The sequence below is a fragment of the Podarcis filfolensis genome (genome assembly GCF_964270895.1).
Source record: "Podarcis filfolensis genome assembly, chromosome: 12".
Taxonomy (NCBI): Eukaryota; Metazoa; Chordata; class Lepidosauria; order Squamata; family Lacertidae; genus Podarcis; species Podarcis filfolensis.
This window is the reverse complement of record NC_139614.1, coordinates 27,808,712-27,828,978: the sequence shown is the minus strand read 5'-3', so window position 1 is coordinate 27,828,978 and position 20,267 is coordinate 27,808,712. Positions and strand designations below refer to the sequence as shown.

The window sequence follows — 20,267 nt, the reverse complement described above, 5'->3', positions numbered from 1 at the left end:
GGATGATGGGAACTGTAGTCTCAAAACATCTGGAGGGCCAAGTTTGCCTGTATCTGACTAATAGTTTGAAAGTACACCAGTGTAAATAGATGAACAGGTACCACTGTGATGGGAAGGTAAGCAGCGTTCCCATGTGCTCTTATTTCCATCATGGTGTCCCATTGCACCAGAAGCGGTTTAGTCATGCTGGCCACATGACCCGGAAAGCTGTCTGTGGACAAACTCAGCCTGAAAGCATGATGAGTGCCACAACCCCATAGTTGACTTTGACTGGACTTAACCATCCAGAGGTCCTTTGCCTTTTACCTTTACCTTTTACCTTTTGGGCCTCTGCTCATACAGAGGTCTGTTTAATCCTCATACAGAGGATCTGTTTAATCTCATGGACGTCTGTCTGCAGGCAAAGACTTTCTTCTTTACAAAGGACCTTCTGAGATGGCTGTCTGCCTCCAGGTTTTAATTTTTTAAAACATAAAAAAATGAAAAATGGGTGATTCAGCTGTTTCTGTTTCAATTTGTAAAGCTCAGAGAGCAGTTATGAACTTTGCAAACAGAAACTTTCCAGCTCAGTAAAGAATTGAACTGTCCTATTTTGTTGAGGTTGCACTGCATTCAGGAAGTCTCAAGTTCCATTTCTTAATATTCCCATGTGACATGCTGTAGTCATTGCTTAGTGGGCATGGACAATTTGGAGCTAGATGGACCAGTGGTTTGTGCTGGTATATGGTAGCTTCTTATATGTTCTGTTTGGCAGGGCTTGTTTATAATTTGATCTCTGGACCAAATGCCTTCCTTTCATTTATTTTTTAGCATCTAAAATTGCTCATCCACTAAAATGGATCCTTTCTTTTGGGGAGCTAATATGTACAATACTATTTTGGCAGAAATACCAAACCACATTTACCCCTGCCAGTGACAAAACTTTCTTGCAAAGTAGATATTCCTAAAAAGTAGTTGTGAATAACATCTGTGGCCAGTAGTTTATCAAAATATATGATTGGTATTCCTAATTTAGTTTTGTGTGAGCCAAAGGATTAAGTGTGTAATACTGCACACACAACACATGATAACCAGTAATATGTAAGTACAGGTTCTTATTTCTCTGGCCACTTAGACATTATCTAGTGTGCCGTGTTTGTATGTGTGTGGTTGAGAGGAGGGAACTGTAGCATACCCTGTGTACCAAAATAGTAACCAACTGCTTTGCCAAAATTACGTTTCTGTTGCTGCAATGGAGATGTCAGTTTTGGCCAATGGTGTGTAGGAGATGATTCATCGCAAAGTACCATTTGCTCCTAAGGATCACCTGTAGTGGAGGATACAAAAATAAAGCTTTGGCGGGAGGGAGGGATGATGAATAAGCACTCTGTGCTGAAACAAAGTTCTCCAGTTACCAAACACTTGTTTTGCTTTGTGGGGAACTCTTATACACACACACACACATTCTCCCGACACATCGGGGTCTCTATAAACTGACATAATTCACACTGTTCTTCAACAGATGACTTTCAGTCTCTCGCCAATCTTCTCCTTTCAGATCTCTGTTCTGTGAGAAATGGGCCCTCTGTCATATTTTTTCTTCTTCTCAGCAATTTTGTTGCAGGCTCCCCCCACCCCTTGTATATTAATGATCTAAGAGATTTATTATTCAGGTTCTTCTCCGCTTTCTTTTCTTGTTGTTTGTTGATCTTTTGTTGTTGTTTTCAGCTTAATTTCTATAAATTACTGTACAGTTTCCCATAAGGTATAATTAAGCAGAATTGCTAAAGTTTTAATTATTGTGTATTATAGATGTTGAAAGCAACATTAGCACTTAGCTTTTTAAAATGTGATAGTATATTTATAAGCAAGCATTTATAAACACATTTACATATAGTTAAGATGAAAAAGGTATTTGAATTGCAGTCATTAGCATTTCTTCAAACATATGGCATACCAGCAGAGGCCATGGGCCATGCCTTCATTAGCTGAACACTGTTTCATCAGGATCGCGGCTTCCTGCTGTGGCATCCTGTGGAGTCCCCTTCTGTCCCTGAGGTTTCAGTGACAAGGGACAATATGTCCCCAAGGTGAAAATCTGGGAAATAAAGCAGATTAGCCCTCAGAGGCGTTCTTATGATTATTTAATCACACTTAGAAAAGAACTACACAGTGCCGCTGAAAAAAAAAAGTCTGCCTAACTGAATTCTCTTTTTCTGTGTTGGTTTCTTCAAAGAGCTATCCCTGAGTGCAACAAAGACAGAGAGTGACAACCACTTTTTTATTTTTACTATTACTTCTCCTGCTAGATTTCTTATCTGCCCTTAACCATATGGTCCCTGGGTGGGTTGCAACCATTAAAAAATGCAAGTTTACAGTCTAGGTCCTGAAAAATATGCCTCAGGAGTCAAAGGCCAGAGTAAAGAGGTGTGTCTTCAGCATAAGAGGAAAACTACATAGTGAGGGTGCCAGAGGCACCTCTTTGGGAATGGCACTCCATTTTTATAAAAGCTGACCTGATTAAAATTTGCTAGCACGATGGCCAGAATTTGAACAAGTCCTAATAAGGCAGCACAGGTCGGTTATTGTTCATTAGTTTATAATTTTTATTTTTACCTCTCGGATGAAATGTTTCTTAAGGAAGGCATGTGCAGGATTTTCATTTTAGGGTGCTTTTTTTTAAAGAAAAAGAAATAAAAAAAATCATCAAATAAATGTCATGACCGTATTTTATTTGTGAATTTCTCAGGTATATAAAGAGAGCTTAATATGACAAGCAAAAGCATTTGTCTCAGGGCATTAGTCTCTTTCACACCCTGCCTGCCACATATATCATTGTAATATGATACCCTTTGGAACAAAACATAGACTTTGAAACATCAGAATAAATGTACTGCAAAAACAATGCATGCATTTCATTTATCACAATGTTGTTTTGAAAGGATTTAATGTTTTAAAGATACCTTTTTCCTTCAGCAATACACTCACGGCTGTTATTAATTTGGGAATAGATGGTGGAGCAATAGATATTGGCCGGAACAGAACTTTGTGCTGTTTTGTCAGATGCTGCCCCAGATTCCTCTGTTATTTTAGTTCATAACTGGCATGAAAATGTCAGTAGTGTTAATCTTAAATCTAGCACAGACCTCAAGGTGTATTTCAGCAGTCGAGGTTTTATCTGGGCTAATGTTGAGAGTAACAACACTGTTCCATCTTTGCTGCCAAAGGACAAACATTAGTTTGATGATGTCAGGGACTGGACAGAGGAGGAATGGTGGAGAATGGCTGCCCAGCCTGACCCTTCCAAAGAAGAGGAAGATAGTTCAGAATTACAACAGGGGTTTGAGGGAGGTTCACAGCTCAGAGGAAGATGAGGGGGAAAGTTGGGAGATAATGGGAGAGGAGGAGCAGGCAGAGCTGGAGCAGCAGCTGGCTGACATGTTATCACTAGGAAGCATTCCAGACCCACCATCTCCCAGAACCCAGCGAGCCTTAAAAGTAGGAGAGCAAAGAGCTCAAAGATAGGTGGCAACTGTAAGCGGCAACCATAGAGGGGTTGATGCTGATGACAAATGAGGAAGTGGGAGAGAAGCGGGGTGGAGATTTACTCGGGACAATGGCATTATCCAAGAGGCTGGGTTCTATAGCCTCTCTCTGTAAATATTGAATAAAAAGTGGATGGTAAGAACTTTTCCTTGTCTTTGTACGTTCCTGGCAACCGGCTATAGGAGTTGCTTGCAGCCGTCTGACAGACACTAGTTGATAGATAGAACGTGAAGGGATTGCAAAAATGACAAGAGGGAATACAAGAAGACGAAGCCCTTTAGAGCAACTTGATGAAGAAGTAATTAGCTCTCATGAAGCCTGAAGTCTGGTTTGAATAGGCATGAGCGAATTTGTCAATTTCAGTTTCTCATTTCTCCAACCTTAAATTTGGTTCCCCACATTTCCACATCAGTTTGCGATTTTTTAAAAAATCATTCTCATGAAAATTCATCAGTATTTTAGCACAAATTCCACATTCTCAGCATGTTCGCACTCCTGTCAGAGCGATGTCTATACTGGCTTGGTCATGTGCACAGAATGGAAGATGGCATGATCCCCAAGGATTTGCTCTACGAAGACTGGCTTCAGGCAGCAGGCCTGTTGGCAGACCAACTCTGCATTACAAAGGTATCTGCAAACGTGACATGAAGACTGGCAACATTAACCCCGTCATATGGGAATCCCTTGCTGATGACCGCAGTGCCTGGAGACAAGCAGTCAGGACATGCAACCATAGCAGTGACCAGAGGAGGAAGGAGTGCTGAAAGAAAACATTTCTTTCCACATTGGTCTCTATAGCCACACCAGGCACTGTAACCTTCTAACCGTTTGGCTTCATTTCTAAAGGTGCAGTCCTCTGTTGTCTCCCTATACAGATAGATCCCAACACCTCTTAATATATATGCATTTTGGTATGCAATTTTGTCTTATAGACACAATTTTCCAAAGCATTCCCCCCCCCCCAATACAAAGTATTTTATATGCAATTTTCGCTAATATATATGCATTTTTCTGCACATTTTACCCCGGTGCATGCATTTTTGCACAGGTGACTTGGCTAGAAAACTGAATTGCAAAATTTGGAGAGATGCGAATTTTGAAGCATGGTAGTGTCCAAAACACATTGTTTTGGAAAGTATGAATTAGGTAGGTTCACTTTTGAATGCCAACTAAAACCAAGGTCTCCCCCAGCCCTAGACTTGACTCCCATAATAGAAATAGAGCAGGCAGCTCAGTCATAGAGCATTTGCTTGACATGCAGGAAGTTCCAGGTTCCATCCCTTACATCTCCAAGCAGGGCTGTGAAATATCTCTTTCCTGAAACCCTGAAGAATCTGCTCATCCATAGAGACAATAATAAGCTGCATGGACTAATGGACTCAGTAGAAGGCAGTTTCCCATGTTCCTAGAGTAGGTTTGTCAGATCTCTACATAATGCCTTGTTTTAGTGGACCTGGGTCACCAAATCTACAGGCCTGGATGCTACAGAACACTGAGAGGAAAGAATACAAGACAGCACCACGCTGTTATGTTTCATCCCTTCATCTAATTGGCAGTATTATGCTTTTCTGTCCTTGTCCTCCTCCCCTTCCAATTGTCCAGGCAGTACAGGAAGAAGCAGATTAGTGAAGTGGCGGCAAAGGGAAGAGGGGTCACAGACCTGCACGGTATTGGTAGTTGCGTGCTCATCCTCCTGCCCTATAGGGCAGTGGTGGTGTCACCAGTTGCACCACGAGCAGTGGAAATGTGTTTGCACTTTTACTTATTTTTGTGGTTATTTCCATTACCCCCCTTCGTCACTACGATTCCCGGGCAGTTTATAACAAATTCACATCACTACAGGAGATCAAATAAAATATAATCATCACAGTAGAGTTTCATCAGTTTCCACTTACAGCAGCCAGTTGAATTATTTTAATGCTATTAGCCACCCAAATGTTTGCACGAATACACAGGCCTCACACAGAAGCTTATCAGAGTTGGTAACTGCCTCATTGGTAACTGCCTCGTTAGTAACTGCCTTAGTTGTTTCCTTGTATGTAAATGCCTGTCACTTCACTGTTACACCTCAACCGTTTCCACCAGGAAATGAGAGGAATGGAGCACCTGGCCTGCTCAATATCCACACCACATTTTGGGCAGGTTGGCAGAAGCTGGTGGCCACAATGGTTGATTTTGGGGAGATATTGCTGCTATCTTTGTCATAAGCCCCTTTGAGGAGGAATGGTGGGAGCCACCCCCTCCCCCTGCTCCTGATCCGGACCCTGAATCATCCCAGGAGCAGGAGGACAGTATAGATTTGGAATAGTGGTTTGCAGAGAGACATAGTTCAGAAGGCAGAAGCTGGGAAATACTGGATGGGGAACAGCTAGGAGAAGAAGCACTGGGAGAGAGAGGGTTAACAGTCTCTGGGCAGCATTCCTCCACTCAGCCCAAGGTCAAGAAGAGCTCAGAAAGTCTCAGAGAAGAAAGCGCAGAGGGTACAAGCTCAGATTACAAGATGTAGGAGTGACGTAGTTTAATAGGGATGGAAGGTGGTGTGATGCTTAATTTGGAGCACCACCATTTCTAGGAGATATGTTCTTTGTTCTCTCGCTGTGATTATTAAAGTTTCTAACTGGTAAGATGTTCCTTTCCTTTGATCTTCTTTTCTACTGCCATAGGGGAAGGAAGCTGATTCCCCAAAGCCTGACAATGAGTAAATATGTATTGCAAGTGTTGGGAAATTAACTATACTGGATCCATATTTAGATCCTACCATTTCAGAAAACCACCCCTCTTTGAAGATGATGTCTGAAAGATCCACAGCTTCTAGGCCTGAACTTTAATTCCATGGCTTATGCTGGCACCCATGTGTCTCAAGAGACAATGGAGTACGCCTCTGGGGGTGAAGCCAAACTGCTGTGTTAGCAGCACCAATGTGACCTCCCTGTAGCACAAGTCTGAGCAGTGTGTATGCTCAGTCCTGGCATGCCCAAATGACAAGACCCTATGTCTCGGCTTCACTGTTGTGGTCCAAAGGAAAGAAGAGCAATATGTTTGGCACCAGCTTGGCTACAGGAAACGGAAGGTTTTCCTGAACTGAAAGAAGCATCTCAACTCAGAAGCCACCTTTAAAAATACTTTTCCAGTATCAAGTCCCAATAATGTTGATTGTTTGTCTTATATTCCAGCTGTCACTATTTTTTTTGCACATCTGTGCCCCTTTTCTGCTCACGTCTTGTTTAAATGTTGTTAGGTTATCAACTCCCAACAAGTCACAGGTCCCACCTGCAATACACATTTAAAGCATGTTAAGAGGCCCCTCCTCCCCTCACAAAGCTGCAGTTCCGAAAGTGGGTTTAATGATCGAGACGACCTCCACAGGGTGTCTAAAAATAAACTTTCTAAGTAGTGAAATGGTCTAATCTTGTTTCTAGTACACAGATATGTAATGAGTGCGCATGAGCACAAAAGCACCATGCAGGGTGCAGTAGATGCCATTTCACATCAAGGAACGCATAACTGGCCCTCCAGATCTCTCTATCAGGCCCTCAGGCCTCTTCCTGAGCCACACTCCTCACAACCCTTGTTCTGTGCCCTCCTCTCGTGCTTTTACCTGGCCAGAACATTTCCTTGAATTGTGAGAATACCTCTTGCGTACCTTGACGGAGGATGGAGAGTGGTACATGCCTGGGCAGGCCCACTTTTGCCACTCTCACCACTGATATGTGGCCCCTGGAAGGTTACCCATGAGGGGAAGTGGCCCTCAGGCTGGAAAAGTTTCACCACCCCTGTTTTATATGCTGACATAATGTATTGCGTTTTCAAAATATCAGTTTCCTGTAAGCCGCCTTGTAAAGATTTGTATCCTGGAAGAGGAGATATGAATAACTGAAATGAATAAATGAATAAACTTCCCAAATATACATAACAGATTTTCTTCCATACAGAAACACCAGTTTTTGTTATTCTCACTCAAAAGCAGGAGGGGAAGCAAAGACGCTGAGCCAAAAGACCCGCAGCATTGCAATATGTAGCATTTGCAATTCATCTTCAAGAATAGTGTCAATATTGATGGAGTTTTATATAGATTCCAACAAGGAACAGTAGGCTAGCGCAGGCAGATATTTACTTTTGGGAATTCCCTTTTGGGCTTCTTTTTTTTGTTAAAAATCTTGCTTTATGCACACAGTACCACAAATCCCTAGAAATGTACCATGCTATTATTGCCAGCTGAGTTCTTCCAAGCAAAGATGACATCAGCCATCTGTCACGTTATACTAATCCTGGGGAGGAGAGCCAACTGTAGAGAGAATAAATACCTTTTTATATCTATTAGCCAAATATTTACATTAAAAATGAAATGATTAAAATCTCACCAGACAAGCTGATGATTCCCTCTCAGTAAGCTATACAACCAGAGTGTGTTTGTAAATGTAGTTTTAATCGCTTTAAACAGACTAAACTGCAAGCATATATTAAAATGGATGTCCCTCTTGATATTTTTCAAACAACAAAAATACTTTCCATTAGGAATCTAGAAAATTCAGATTTGATGTAAACACATAGTTTTTGCTATTCTCACAAGTTTGCCAGCGTAGGTTTTTTTTGGGGGGGACAGGCAATTGGGGCTAGATGTTTAGAATACAAGAATATTTATTGGGGGTGGTGGTCCTGTGCATTAAATTTGGAACCATTCTCCATAATGATGAGGTCTAGAAACTTGTGTTTTTAAAATGAAAGAAAAACCATATGTCATTCTCTTTGAAGGCAGAGGAACACTATTTGGGCACTTGCTGATTGGAATTGAAAAGTGATGTACACAAACAGGTAAGTTAATAAAGTACTCTTTATTAATTTGTCAGGTTCATCACTGGATTGCTCTGATCTCATAACTTGCTTTTTCTCATGGCAAAGAGTACCTGTGAATTCTGAGGTACTTGCTCCTAGGGATTTAGGAGAATTTCAGTGAAAACAGAGAGGGGACAGAAATGGCCAGTTTGCTTATTCGTCCCATGTCCTGAATGGAAACAGATCCAGTGAATACAATTGATATTCACTGTTGTTGCTGCCTCCAGTCAGCAAACAATACGTGACTGATTACATTTCCACCCCCCGCATATGACTTGCATTTCCTTTGCATTGAAATCAATGGGGTGGGATAACATAGCGATAATGTAATTTACGTAATTAATTACGTAAACTATGTAAGTTGCATAATTTCATCTCAGCGGCCAGTGAGACAGATAAAGTAGTTTTGGGTAGAAGATTAATTGCAGCTGAACTATTACAGCGCTACATGGGATGAATACAAGGTGGAACAGGAAATGATTCCTTCAGACATCACTACTATGTATTGTATGTATGGTGATCCCTCAAGCAGTTGCTCTTCCTTGATATTTTCCTGATCATCCTTTTCACGCCAGTCTGTGGAATGGTCTTGCCCACATCTCCACCTTTGCCTTGCATCTCACCATTTCTAAGAGCAGGGCTCCATGGCGCGTCTTGACAGTTGACACAATGGCTACCGTGTTGATTGAAAGATTGAGGGAAGTTTTTGGGAAAGGGTCTTGGAGTTAGGGATAGGGGAGAAATTTACTTCACATTTAGAGGTGAACCTAACCTAATTCGCACAACCTGAAACAATACACCAACTGAAACACACTCATCCCTCGAAATTCACACACTTCTCCAAATTTCTCTGTGCGCTTCTCTAGCCAGGTAATGTGGGCAAAAAAACTGCATATAATGAAGCACATTATTTGGGGGGAAATCACATTGCCAAAGAAAAGTGTGTATCAGGCAAAATTGAGTACGAAAGTGTGCTGAAACAAGTCCCCTTTAAGAATGTTTACAATTTGTGGGCTTTTTAGTTTAGGAAAAAAGCAAGGAAATGAAAACATGGTTGAGGTGTAGAAAAAATCCGCATGCTGTGAAGAAAGTGGGACGGCATTGACCTCCATCTTAGATTACTTAAAAAGAGGTCCGAGGATCAATGAGGTCTAGTTGTAGTGACTGTATGCTACTTTCCTGATAAAAGGCAGTGTGCCTCAGATTGATGTGTTCTGTGGAGCAATGCTAGGTGAAATCTGTCACCTTCATATGTTGCTTGATGGCTTCCAGAGGCATCTGATTGGCTACTGTGGAAACAGGATGTTGTACTGGATGAGCCTTTGGCCTCATCTATCAGGACTCTTATGTCCTTATGGAATTCAACCAGTTATGCTCAACAGACTTACATGACTATGGAGGTCAAAGTGCTCTGTTGAATGACACTGATCTGTCCATTAACAGCTGAATGAGCTTCAAATAAAAACCCACATTTATTAATTTGTAATACTGGTCCATCTGAGGATTGCCTCAGACTGTGCTCTTATCAGCGAAATTTATAATCTCATTACAATCAACAGCACTACAGGTACCAATAAATCATATATATATATTGTCCTGAAGTCTCAAATATTAAATCAATCTTGACCTCCAGCTACTATTTCATTTCTAGATCGTATTTGATTTCTAACTTTGCAGTCAATCTAATTTTGATGGCACAGCAGCATTGGGCTGGCAGAATAAAGTTCAGATACTCATACTTGAAACAAACTGCTGCTTGAAATGTATGAACAATAGTGAGCCAAAAGCAAAGGCATCTAGCAGATGCTATCTGTTTATAGGAACTCCTGAGAAACTCCAGGTTTGAATGAAAAAGCAACTTCAGTACAGCCAGCCTATTAGTTCAGAAAATACATGTTTTCATTGAAAGGCAATAGAAAGGCTCAGGGCAGCAAATGGTGCCTTCACACTGCACAGTGTTGAAGGGGACTTCCTCACATTTCATGTACAAATCCTTGCAAGCAAAGTGATTTGGGATCAGACATAACAATGGAAATTGAAGACGCCTGCAAAATATAGATCGTTCTTTAAAAGCCTCAGTTGAGGGGGCGGGTGGAATTAGCTGAGAACAGTTTTGAATAAATATAGGCATATTTATAAAACAAAATCAAATCGATACGGCTCAGCATAATCATGTGTCAGCACAGATAAAATCACATTACCTAAGAACATGGGAACTTGAACTGATAAAAACTTAAATAACATTCCCAACATGAAGCTTAAGGCTCCAAAAGGAAGTTCCAGAGCTAATTTCTAGAAGAAAACTTTGTCTGTCTGTAACAAAAATACCAAAGTTCCAGTTTATAGACTTCATATCAAGTTAGTTGCAGGTGAGCAAAAGGAACTGTGGACTGCATCCAAGCTAAGTTCATGGAACTTCATCACCATTGAAATTCATAGAATTAGGTGGTTGTAACTGGGGATTGGGGAGAAACTGGTTTGGTTCACATTTTAAAGCATACCTGCCAAATTCCTGAAATAATACCTGAACTGAAACAGACTTCTCTGGTGCAGTTCTCCAACAAAAAAAAAAGTATACAGAAATGTGTATATTAGCGAAAAGTTCTTACAAAAATGCACATATTAAAGAAAATAATGTACAAAAATACATTCTGATAAGGGAAAATAGCTGGTAAAATATGCATATACTAGGCAAAATTGTATCCGAACATTCAAATATTGGCAGAAATGTGCATGAAAGCACATGTGAATGTTCATGCCGACTTTTTAGTTTAGAAAATTGCAAAAGTATGCAGAAATGGGGCAAACTGATGATTGGAAAAATTAGAAACTAAGAAAAACCATAACTGAGAGATTGGTCTACCCCCTACTCTAGATCCAGCCTATGGTGGATCTGGGGGGAGCTGCTCTTTATACAAACCAGGTTTTAAATAAATCTGCTTAGTGCTGGAAATCCATATTTATCCCATCATTAGGCCCCCACACATAGCCTACCCATAGCAAATATTGTTGGATTCCAACTACCACCAGCATGGCTAATGGTGAGGAATGATGGGAGCGAACAACATCTGGAGGGCAATCAATTCCATATCTCTGCTTAAAATTACTAACACATTTGTGAAACCTGAATTCCATAGTCCAGGTTCAATAGAACACACCTGAGTTCTAGAGCTGTTGTTGCTTATTAATACTAACGTAGACTGAGATTGAAACTCAGCTCAAAGCTGAGTAGGAAATCTTGTAACAGCAGGTAAACATAGTCGTAAAATGTGAGAAACGTGAAGTGATATAATTTAATTTGGGTGATAACCCAAATATCAGGAGAGCTGCAGTGATGTTATTGCTTAGTTGTGTAAATAGTTTAATTAAATGAGGCAAACTTGAAGTGAGATCTACAGTGTGGTTATGAGACTAACATTGTGCCTGGAAGGTGAAACTTATCTGATCCATGCTCCCATTTGAAACAGGCATCTGTTCTCTTTGGGTGCCTTCTGCAATCTTTAACAGGTTATCAGCAGAGGAACATCACTTCAGAGCTGCACAAGGCTGTTGATTATTTTTTACATTAAAAGACCATTTGAAATTTCTGCTAAGTTAATAACAGCTTGATCCGCAAAACTGCTAAATCAAAGTATCTGCATTCTGCTGGCTGGATCCCTCTGAAGTTAATAGGACATAACAGCTGGAACTTGGGATGCTGCTATTGTGTTAGCTACAGAGGTAAAAACGGAGGTGGGAACTGCTACAGCTAAACTGATTCCATATCTTTAGCCCCCCAACATGGTGCCCTCTGAATGTTTTGGACTACAACTCCAGCCAGAGCCAACCACAACATCCAAAGGGCACCAGGTTGGTGAAGATTGTATTAAGAAAATGGGGCTATGCTATAAGAAACCCTTATTGTATTCAGGGCCATCTTAAGTATATCCGGCGCTGTGGTGCAAAGATCCCTCCAGTGCCCCCTCCCTTTCCCAGAATTTAGAACTTGGGGCCCACCTCATGGACCACCTCATAGCCCCAGGAGCCATGGCCCACAGAAGACACCACCGATGTGGTGGATGCAGCACAGCTGGCCAGACTGCCGGAACCCCATGCTCACTTGCGAGGCCCCGGGGTGCCTCCTTCTCTTCCACTACCTGACAACAGCCCACTCTCGCTGCTGCCCAGGAGTGGGGCGGGGGTGGCGGCTGGCACCGGTGACATGGAGGAGGCCCCTTGGGAACCACTCCCACCACCACCGCTCCCGCCACTTCCTCAGACAATGTCGACAGAGGCTCGGCGGGCGGTAGCTGAGGGGATTCCCGCGGCTGAGGGAGAGGAGAAGGAGGAGGAGGAGGAGGCCCATCCTCAGCCACTGCCTCAGAGTTGAGGAGTGGCTCCTCGTCTGACGCAGCCCATGCCGCTGCCGCAGAGCGCTTGTGGGAGCAGCACAAGCAGCAGGAGTAGTGCCAATGTGCCCGCCGCAGAGGGGGGCGGGTCAAGGAGGGTAGGAAGGAAAGATGGTTGGTGGGGCACAGCTGGCGGTGTGCAAGGAAAGGGGAGGCCACCGGCAAAGCCGTGTAGCTCCCCCACTCACTGGGGTGCCCCTGAGAAGCCGGCGCCCTGGTGCAACGAGCCACTACGCCCTATGGGAAAGACGGCTCTGATTGTATTTTGTTAGGACAGGCTTGTGCTAGATTGAGAAAGACACAGCTATGTGGATGGTTCTTAGAGCAGAGGTTACTAACCTTTCGGGACCAGTAGGCACTAGAGCTCGGCAATGGCAACTGGGCTTCACAAATTTGTGTTGCCCATGAGGAATTCAGTGCTTGTCCATTTGTTTCTTTGAAGTCCCACCTGAAAATGCAGCAGCCCCATCTAGTAAATAAGGCTGGCTTCATTCCTCAGCATGCTAACTGGTCACATGTATAATCTCTCCCTTGCAAATGGTTTCCTTTTATGGTTTTCATTACTATTATATCTCACCTTTCCTACAAAATTTATCGGTTGGACCCAAAAAGCCGTTTAGGTACCTTGCGGCACAACAATTCTATGAACACTCTGGACTTCATGAGATGTGTTCCTCTCCCCTCCCACACCCCACATTTATTTTCAATGTGTCTGAAAAAAAAAGATTTGAAATAATAGGAATGCTTTCTAGTAAATGCCCCTTTCAGGTCAGCAAGTCAAAAGTACCGTGATGTTATTTGGCCCTTCCCACACACCATATCCTGCCTGTTCAAAAAGGAGAACAAAAACCAAGGTGCAGTTTGATAGAACTGAGCTAATTGCACTCTCCTAAGATGTTGTGTGTGTGTTTGTGTGTGTATGGTATTTGGTATTAATTTGCTCTTCTGAACCAAACTCAGCTTTTGGGAAAGCCACCACAACAAACACAAACGTGTTCTCTATAAGCTTACGCTTTACAGCCAATTTTTTCGCTGCAACCCAAATGCCAGAAGGCGCTTTCTCTCTGTGAAAGAGACTCTGATTTAATTCTATAACATATTCCCTCTCTCACATGTCCTCCCTTCAAATGTAAACATTAGCAATCGCTATGCACTGATTTCATTTTAACCTGAACTGTATTTACTATACCTAAGGACAATTCTCATGGAGCAAAGAGCCCCAGTATTTGTATTTCAGAATAAATATTATGAATCTGTCTCTCTCAGGGGAAGAACATGTTTAGATAACCTGCCTTTCACATAGGAAAGCTGGCTGCACTTCCCAACATGGAGACAGTGCTGAGTATAAAAATCCAATGCCTCTTGGCCATAGTTAAAAGATGTCCCTATTCCTTTGCAAAGGGTAGAACGTATGGAAGCTGTAAATAAATTATGATTGCCAAAGATCAGAGGAATTTTTACACAAGACCAAAGCAACTTAAGCTTGCGCTTTGATACAAACCTGTTAATAATTCAGCACAACAGTAATCATCACATCTCTAGAATTCCTAACAATTGAATTGCCCTTCGGGGGTATTAGCGGATGATTAACAATAGCTTTAAGTTTTTACTGACGGACCTCTCTAGAGGTAACATAAGGTATAGTGTATTATTGAAGAAGGAGGTGGAACATCTATCTATGGTGAAACAGGGCCTGTAAATCTTTGGGCACAGAAGCTTGTTGCGCCGTCAGACGTTATCCAAGAATAAGTGCTGATGAGAAGACATGTAGAAGGAGTTGCGTTGCACTACATTATAACTCTAAATGATCAATGGGCTCTTTCGGAGCTGCCAAGCCAATATATGTTCAAGTTTCAATCTAGCAGAAGTGGAAGGAAGCTTCTGTTTAGTAGTAGTGGTAGGCTTCTCTGTGTTGTCTAGAACAGGGCTGGGGAATCTATGGTCCTCCAGACATTATTGGACTCCAATTCCCATTATCCTCAGCCAGCACAACTAATGTTGATGGGAGTTGTTGTCCAACAACCCGTGGAAGGGCACAGGTTCTCCATTCTGGGTCTAGATGCACATGATATCACCACCTTGCTGAATATCATCATTCCCTCACCTGTGCTGTATGCTGAACAGAGTGGAGCTGGTAGGCACAGGTCAAGTATCCAACTTCACAGCTTCCCTAACTAAGGAGTGGGGAGATTGCCTTCCATCACTCACTAGTTGTGATGGCATTCAGCCAGGGTGGATTAGCCCAGGGTGAAAGGAGAGATGTTCCCCTTCTTTCTGCCTTTGCTTTCATAGGTAGGATAATTGTCTGACAAGCCTAATGTTGTATTAACAACAGTGGGGTAAACCGCCACCATTATGGGATGCCTGGAAGTTGAGCTAAATGGACCTCAGTGTGATCCAGATGTGTTTTTCTTCTTTTGGGATAGCAGCTGGTAAGAAGAAGGGAAGAATCTACCCCCTTGCTTACAGTGTTAGGTATTCACATATCGCTATGTTAATGTATGCACTTTTCAGATGAGTTCACCTGGAGTGTTCTCACAATCATTAGCATTGATTAGCATCACTCTACCCTGTAACCATCCTGACTGTAGAACAACCAAAGGTGTTTAAAGTGTGTTAATAGGTAGCAAATGTGCCTGGCGAAGTCCTCCTGACTGCCTGGCATATTTGCAATACAAAGCTGCTTCTCCCATTCATTCACACAGTTTTCTGGAAGTCCAAAATGATCTCGCTCTCAGAATAAAACTTGCTTAAATGCGAAGAAAACCACTCAGGTCCCTCTCTTCCCTCTTCCTCCCCGTTCTGATCTCCCCACCACCACTACAAAATAAGATTACTAATAAAAGACAAAAAAGCACTTCCAGATGTGATTTGCTTTCATTTTCCAGCTGTATCAGTTAACATAATAATACTGCACTCCTCTTTTTAGCCATGGAAATGCATCCTAAAAAAAAGGATGCTATTCATCCTGAATGAGCTAGGTTAAAAATAAATTACGGCCAAGTATTAGAAGGCTTGTTTTATCACTTCGTTTCATACAGATCTTTAACTTTCTCGCCCATCATTCTACAGTTCAGCAAAAGAAGAATTCTTTCCCCTGTCTGCTCTCAGATGCTGGAGTCTTTTATTCAATACCAGTTTGCAGAATGGTTCAGAATAGGTTAATGAAAGATCTCTAATACTCTTGCTAGACCAATCTTCTTAACAGAGAAGGGTCATAACAGTAATTACATAGGTGGTCCAGCCAGAAGGATCTTTTTATCTTAGAATTCAAGACACACTAAGTTTGACTAATCACCCACAGTGTGTTTGCAATTAAAATAGCACTATATTAACCCTGCCAATGTGAGGTATCAATATTTTATGTGTGGCTTGACAGTTCTAAGCGGAACATTTGAATGCTTGATAGAGAGAGTTCACTTTTAAAGAGAGAGTTTCTTACTCTTCCTCAGAACTGTAAACAGGAAAGATACTAAGGAGAGAACTCAAATGAGATTTTCATAAGAAATTTTATCTTCAGGATATTTTACACACTGTTGCCAAGAAAGGAGGAGAGGGAGGGAGGGAGGGAGGGAGGGAGGGAGGGAGGGAGGGGGACTTCCTTCCTGCAAAGTCAAAATCTGGGATGTTTATAAGACACACATTTTCTTCCACTTTTGGGTCAGAGAATAAATTCCTTAACATTGCAATCTCATGCACACTCACTTGATCATAAGTCCCACTGAATCCAATGGGCCTTTCTTTTGAGTAGACATGCACAGTATCAGATCAAACACTGAAAGTCAGAATTGCAAAACTGAGTTGATTCTGAGTTACACTTACGTCATAAAGTAGGGAGGAAGGCTAGTGAAGAGAAGAGACCTGGATTGGACCTGTTGCCATCACATGACGATAGCAGGGTCAACACATGTCTGTTCCCTCCCCTGAAATGCCCCACTGGGTTGCTGCTGTAGCTTTCATCTGCCATTGCGATAGGTGCATTGGGACACTCCTCACCTCTGGGGCTTTCCCCACCATGAGCCCCCCCCTCCACTGGTGAAGAGTGGTCTAGCAGGGCAAGACTCAATGGAGGAATACCTCGCTCCATCTAATCTTCTTTCATTATGGTGGATCCAAATTTTGGACTGCTGTCCCCATGGAGGTCCCATGGTGCTCTCAATCCTTCATGATCAGTGGTCAGTGTTGTTGGGAGATGTAGCCAATCATCTGGTGAACCATAGATTTTCCACTTCTGCTTTAAAATACACTTCTTCAAAGTCCATATCAGAAGAATACCTTCATTAGGCAGCCAAAATATAATAAAATAGTATGCAAGCTTTTGAGTTTCCTCAAACTCTTCATGAGGCTAGATAGTAAACAAAGCAATCTGGTTGGGGAGGAGAAAAGGCTGTTGGTGTCAATCAAGCCACCCATGTCTGCATATAGTAAGCTTTAGTCTGCAAGTTCCCCTTCGAAGAGTAGCACTGGAATAGCTGCCCTGTGAAGTATGTTGTGGCCACCTTCATGGGAAATGCATCTGAAAGACAAAATGTTTCAAGGAGTTAGTGGTCTGACACGGAGCCCCTCCTGCCTCTGTTCCTTCCCCCTCCCTCGCTCTTGTGAAGTTTTTTGATGGTTTGAGAACAGTCTTTGATGTTCTGAGAAGGTTGGGAGGAGATGAAGCCCCACATACAGCTGCCTTAATCAGTTTGGGAGGATAGTGCTGGGTACCTTCTTTCATGTTGGGCATTGTTTTGAGAAAGTGAGGCATTGGGAAGGGGTGGCTAATGGATGAGCTGCACGTAGCCAGTCTGGCAAGCTACATGGGTTATCTATAAAATCAGAAGGTTTGGGCAGAGTTTCTTTGAAGCTCATGCATGGACTGATAGGCCTTAGGGCCGTGCAAACTGAGGCTACTGGGAGAGTTGCTTCGCCGCTTCTTGAGGGCTTCCAAGTAGCAGATTGAAGTGCTTGCTTGGTATGTATACATTGCTTGCTGTTATAGAATAAAATATTTAATCTTCTCACTCACTTGTGTATTTTGTATTGCTTCTGAATCTCATTTTAAAAGAACCACCTTGCCTTGGGCCAGACAACATCATAAGGTCACCCAATAAGTTCAGTGCTCTAGCCAGCACATGGACTAAATGGGGATTTTGTTTATTTATCGGCAGATATGTGCAATCTAAGTAAGCTTATTCTCTGGGTGGTTCACAAATTTAAAAATCATCATCAACAACAACAAAAATCCAATCAAAATTAAAAACAATAAACAGAAAGGGTAGTCTGTACGCAAAGAACATCATAAATACAGCACAAGTCAATAAAAATCCAGGTCTTTCAATTAAGGCCTCTGCTGTGTGAGTGGAGCACTCTAGCTAAGTGTACTAACAAAGCTCACTGGCTTTTGAATCTCCCTTTATGAAAGTGCTTTGCATCTGAAAACAATCTTCAGCTCAGCCATTGATCAGAACGTTCAAGCACCTGGTCCACATTAGCAGTCCAAAGCATCTCCATCTCCATCCCAAAGCATCCAGGGTCTCTCAGGGTGCCCAGATTTTCACACAAGCATATTTTTTTCTTCATCCCCTTTAACATCAGGGAGTACTCTGTCCGTGCATGTATTCTAATTGTATACATAAAACATTGTCTGACACAATGTTATCTGACAAGGTGCAATTATTTGACAACGTGGCAGAACATGCTTGTGGAATCTCCTTGTGCATTTCCAAGCTCCATCTGCACACCAGAGCCCCTGGATCTGGACAGGAAAGCTATATAAAAATATATATGCTTATAATAGCTAATTTCCGTTGACTAGCATCCTATGCTAGCTGTGAACTAATTCTCCAAAAGCCAATCTGTATGTAGAATACACATGTAGGATGAAGGTTTCAGGTGATCTGGAGAAACCCCAAGGTTTGGGGGAGATATTTAGGGGACAGGGGGCAAAAAAAGTTGAAAAATCTAAAAGTGGGAGAATGGAATGGATCATCCTGAATGAAGGCATGGCTGATTGGTTGGAAAATTATACAGAAATATTCCACACATATATTGAAATATTGGGTGGGAGGGAGATTGCTGTGGTCTACATAAATTCTCTCTCTCCAGGCTCTCTGTCCAGTTGGTGGGGGAGTGTGGGTTCCTGGAAATTGGGACAGATTACGGATTCTGCTGGCTTATCTAGCTACCCAGCTACCTAGCTGCCCAGCAGTCTCCCTGACAGAGCTGGTCTCGGGGGCAGTATTGAGGGTTCCAGACTGCTGGCTGCCATGATGACCATGAGAATGTCCCAACATGTCACCGGCCCAACCCATGTTGGGCCCCACTTTGGACCTTGTTCTCTTAACTGGGCAGGAAGAGGGTGCTCTGAAAGTGGGGGATATTGTCATCAGTCCTTTGTCATGGTCAGATCACTTCCTGTGGAGGTTTAGGCTTTCAGCACCTTTCCCCCCCTCCCTACAGGGGACCTATTAGACTGGTCTGCCCTCTGAGGCTGATGGAGCCAGTGGGCTAGACCAGGGTTAGCCAATGTAGTGCCCTCCAAGAACAGAAGCACAGCCATTGCTTGAAATTTGCATTTCTCCAAATGTTGCAGTGCAGTTATCCAGCTAAGTAAGGTGTACAAAAATGCCCATACTCAGATATAGTGTGCATATATTGGTAGAAGTAACATTCAGAAATGCATTATATTAGGGAAAATTGTATACATTAGGAAAAATGAATGAGGGGAGTTGTAGTTCAATGACATGTGGAGGGGACTATGTTGTCTACCTCTGGACTAAAATCCAAATGAAGAGGCAAAAGGTTTTGACTCTACCTTCTTTTTGCATGGCACATGAGCTGAAAACCCACCAAGTAGGAAAGTCTGGTTTCAGGATCCCCAAGAATACAGTTCCTGCATCAAAATATGTTTGTAGGTCTAGCTTAAAGTGTAACGACTCCACAATGTCCTCAGTGCTGTGCTGTGCTATGCTTGATTGCAGCTCAGTAAAATAAGGATATCTTAAGATATACTGACTCTTAAAGGCATAATTGAAAAATCATGAACCCAGTCAGTGAAACTCACATTTATAGAATTTTCCATTATCTTAGGAGCTGATGTATTTTTTTTTTAGCTAGATTTAATGGGAGAGTTCATAATTCAATTCATTTTTTAATATGATGGTTTTGCTAGCTGCAAAATTTACAATCTATTTAGGGGACTCTTAACTAGTACATTCTATTCAGTCCTCCAACCGGCTTAGCAAATAGGCATTTTTTTCATGGAAAACAATTTGCCTGCCCAGGGTCTAAGAAGGCCTTTCCATCAACAAAGGTCCTGATTACCATATCCAGTACATGAAGAGACAGATTCCAGAGAGATCACAATTCAATGTTGCCCCAGAAAGTCCCAGGTTCAATGCCTGCCATCTCCAGTTAAAAGCATCTGGTAGCAGGTGAGAAGGAAAATCACCTGACTGAAAATAGAGGAGGGAGAGAAATTCAGCGCAGTTTGCATTTTAATTTTTGAGTTCTCTGGATTTTGTGATGCAGTTCTTC

The 20,267-nt window shown here is 42.2% G+C and overlaps 1 long non-coding RNA gene across 1 annotated transcript in view; it reads right to left on the bottom strand.

The window, feature by feature from the left end:
* Positions 1-1,228: 1,228 nt before the first annotated feature.
* The window catches only part of LOC310745885, a 59,412-nt gene continuing 40,373 nt past the window's right edge, over positions 1,229-20,267 (bottom strand). The window contains exons 2-3 of the long non-coding RNA XR_014540426.1: positions 1,937-2,077; positions 1,229-1,306 (exon numbers count right to left, since the gene is read on the bottom strand). This is a non-coding gene — a long non-coding RNA (uncharacterized lncRNA). The remainder of the gene's footprint in view (positions 1,307-1,936; positions 2,078-20,267) is intronic.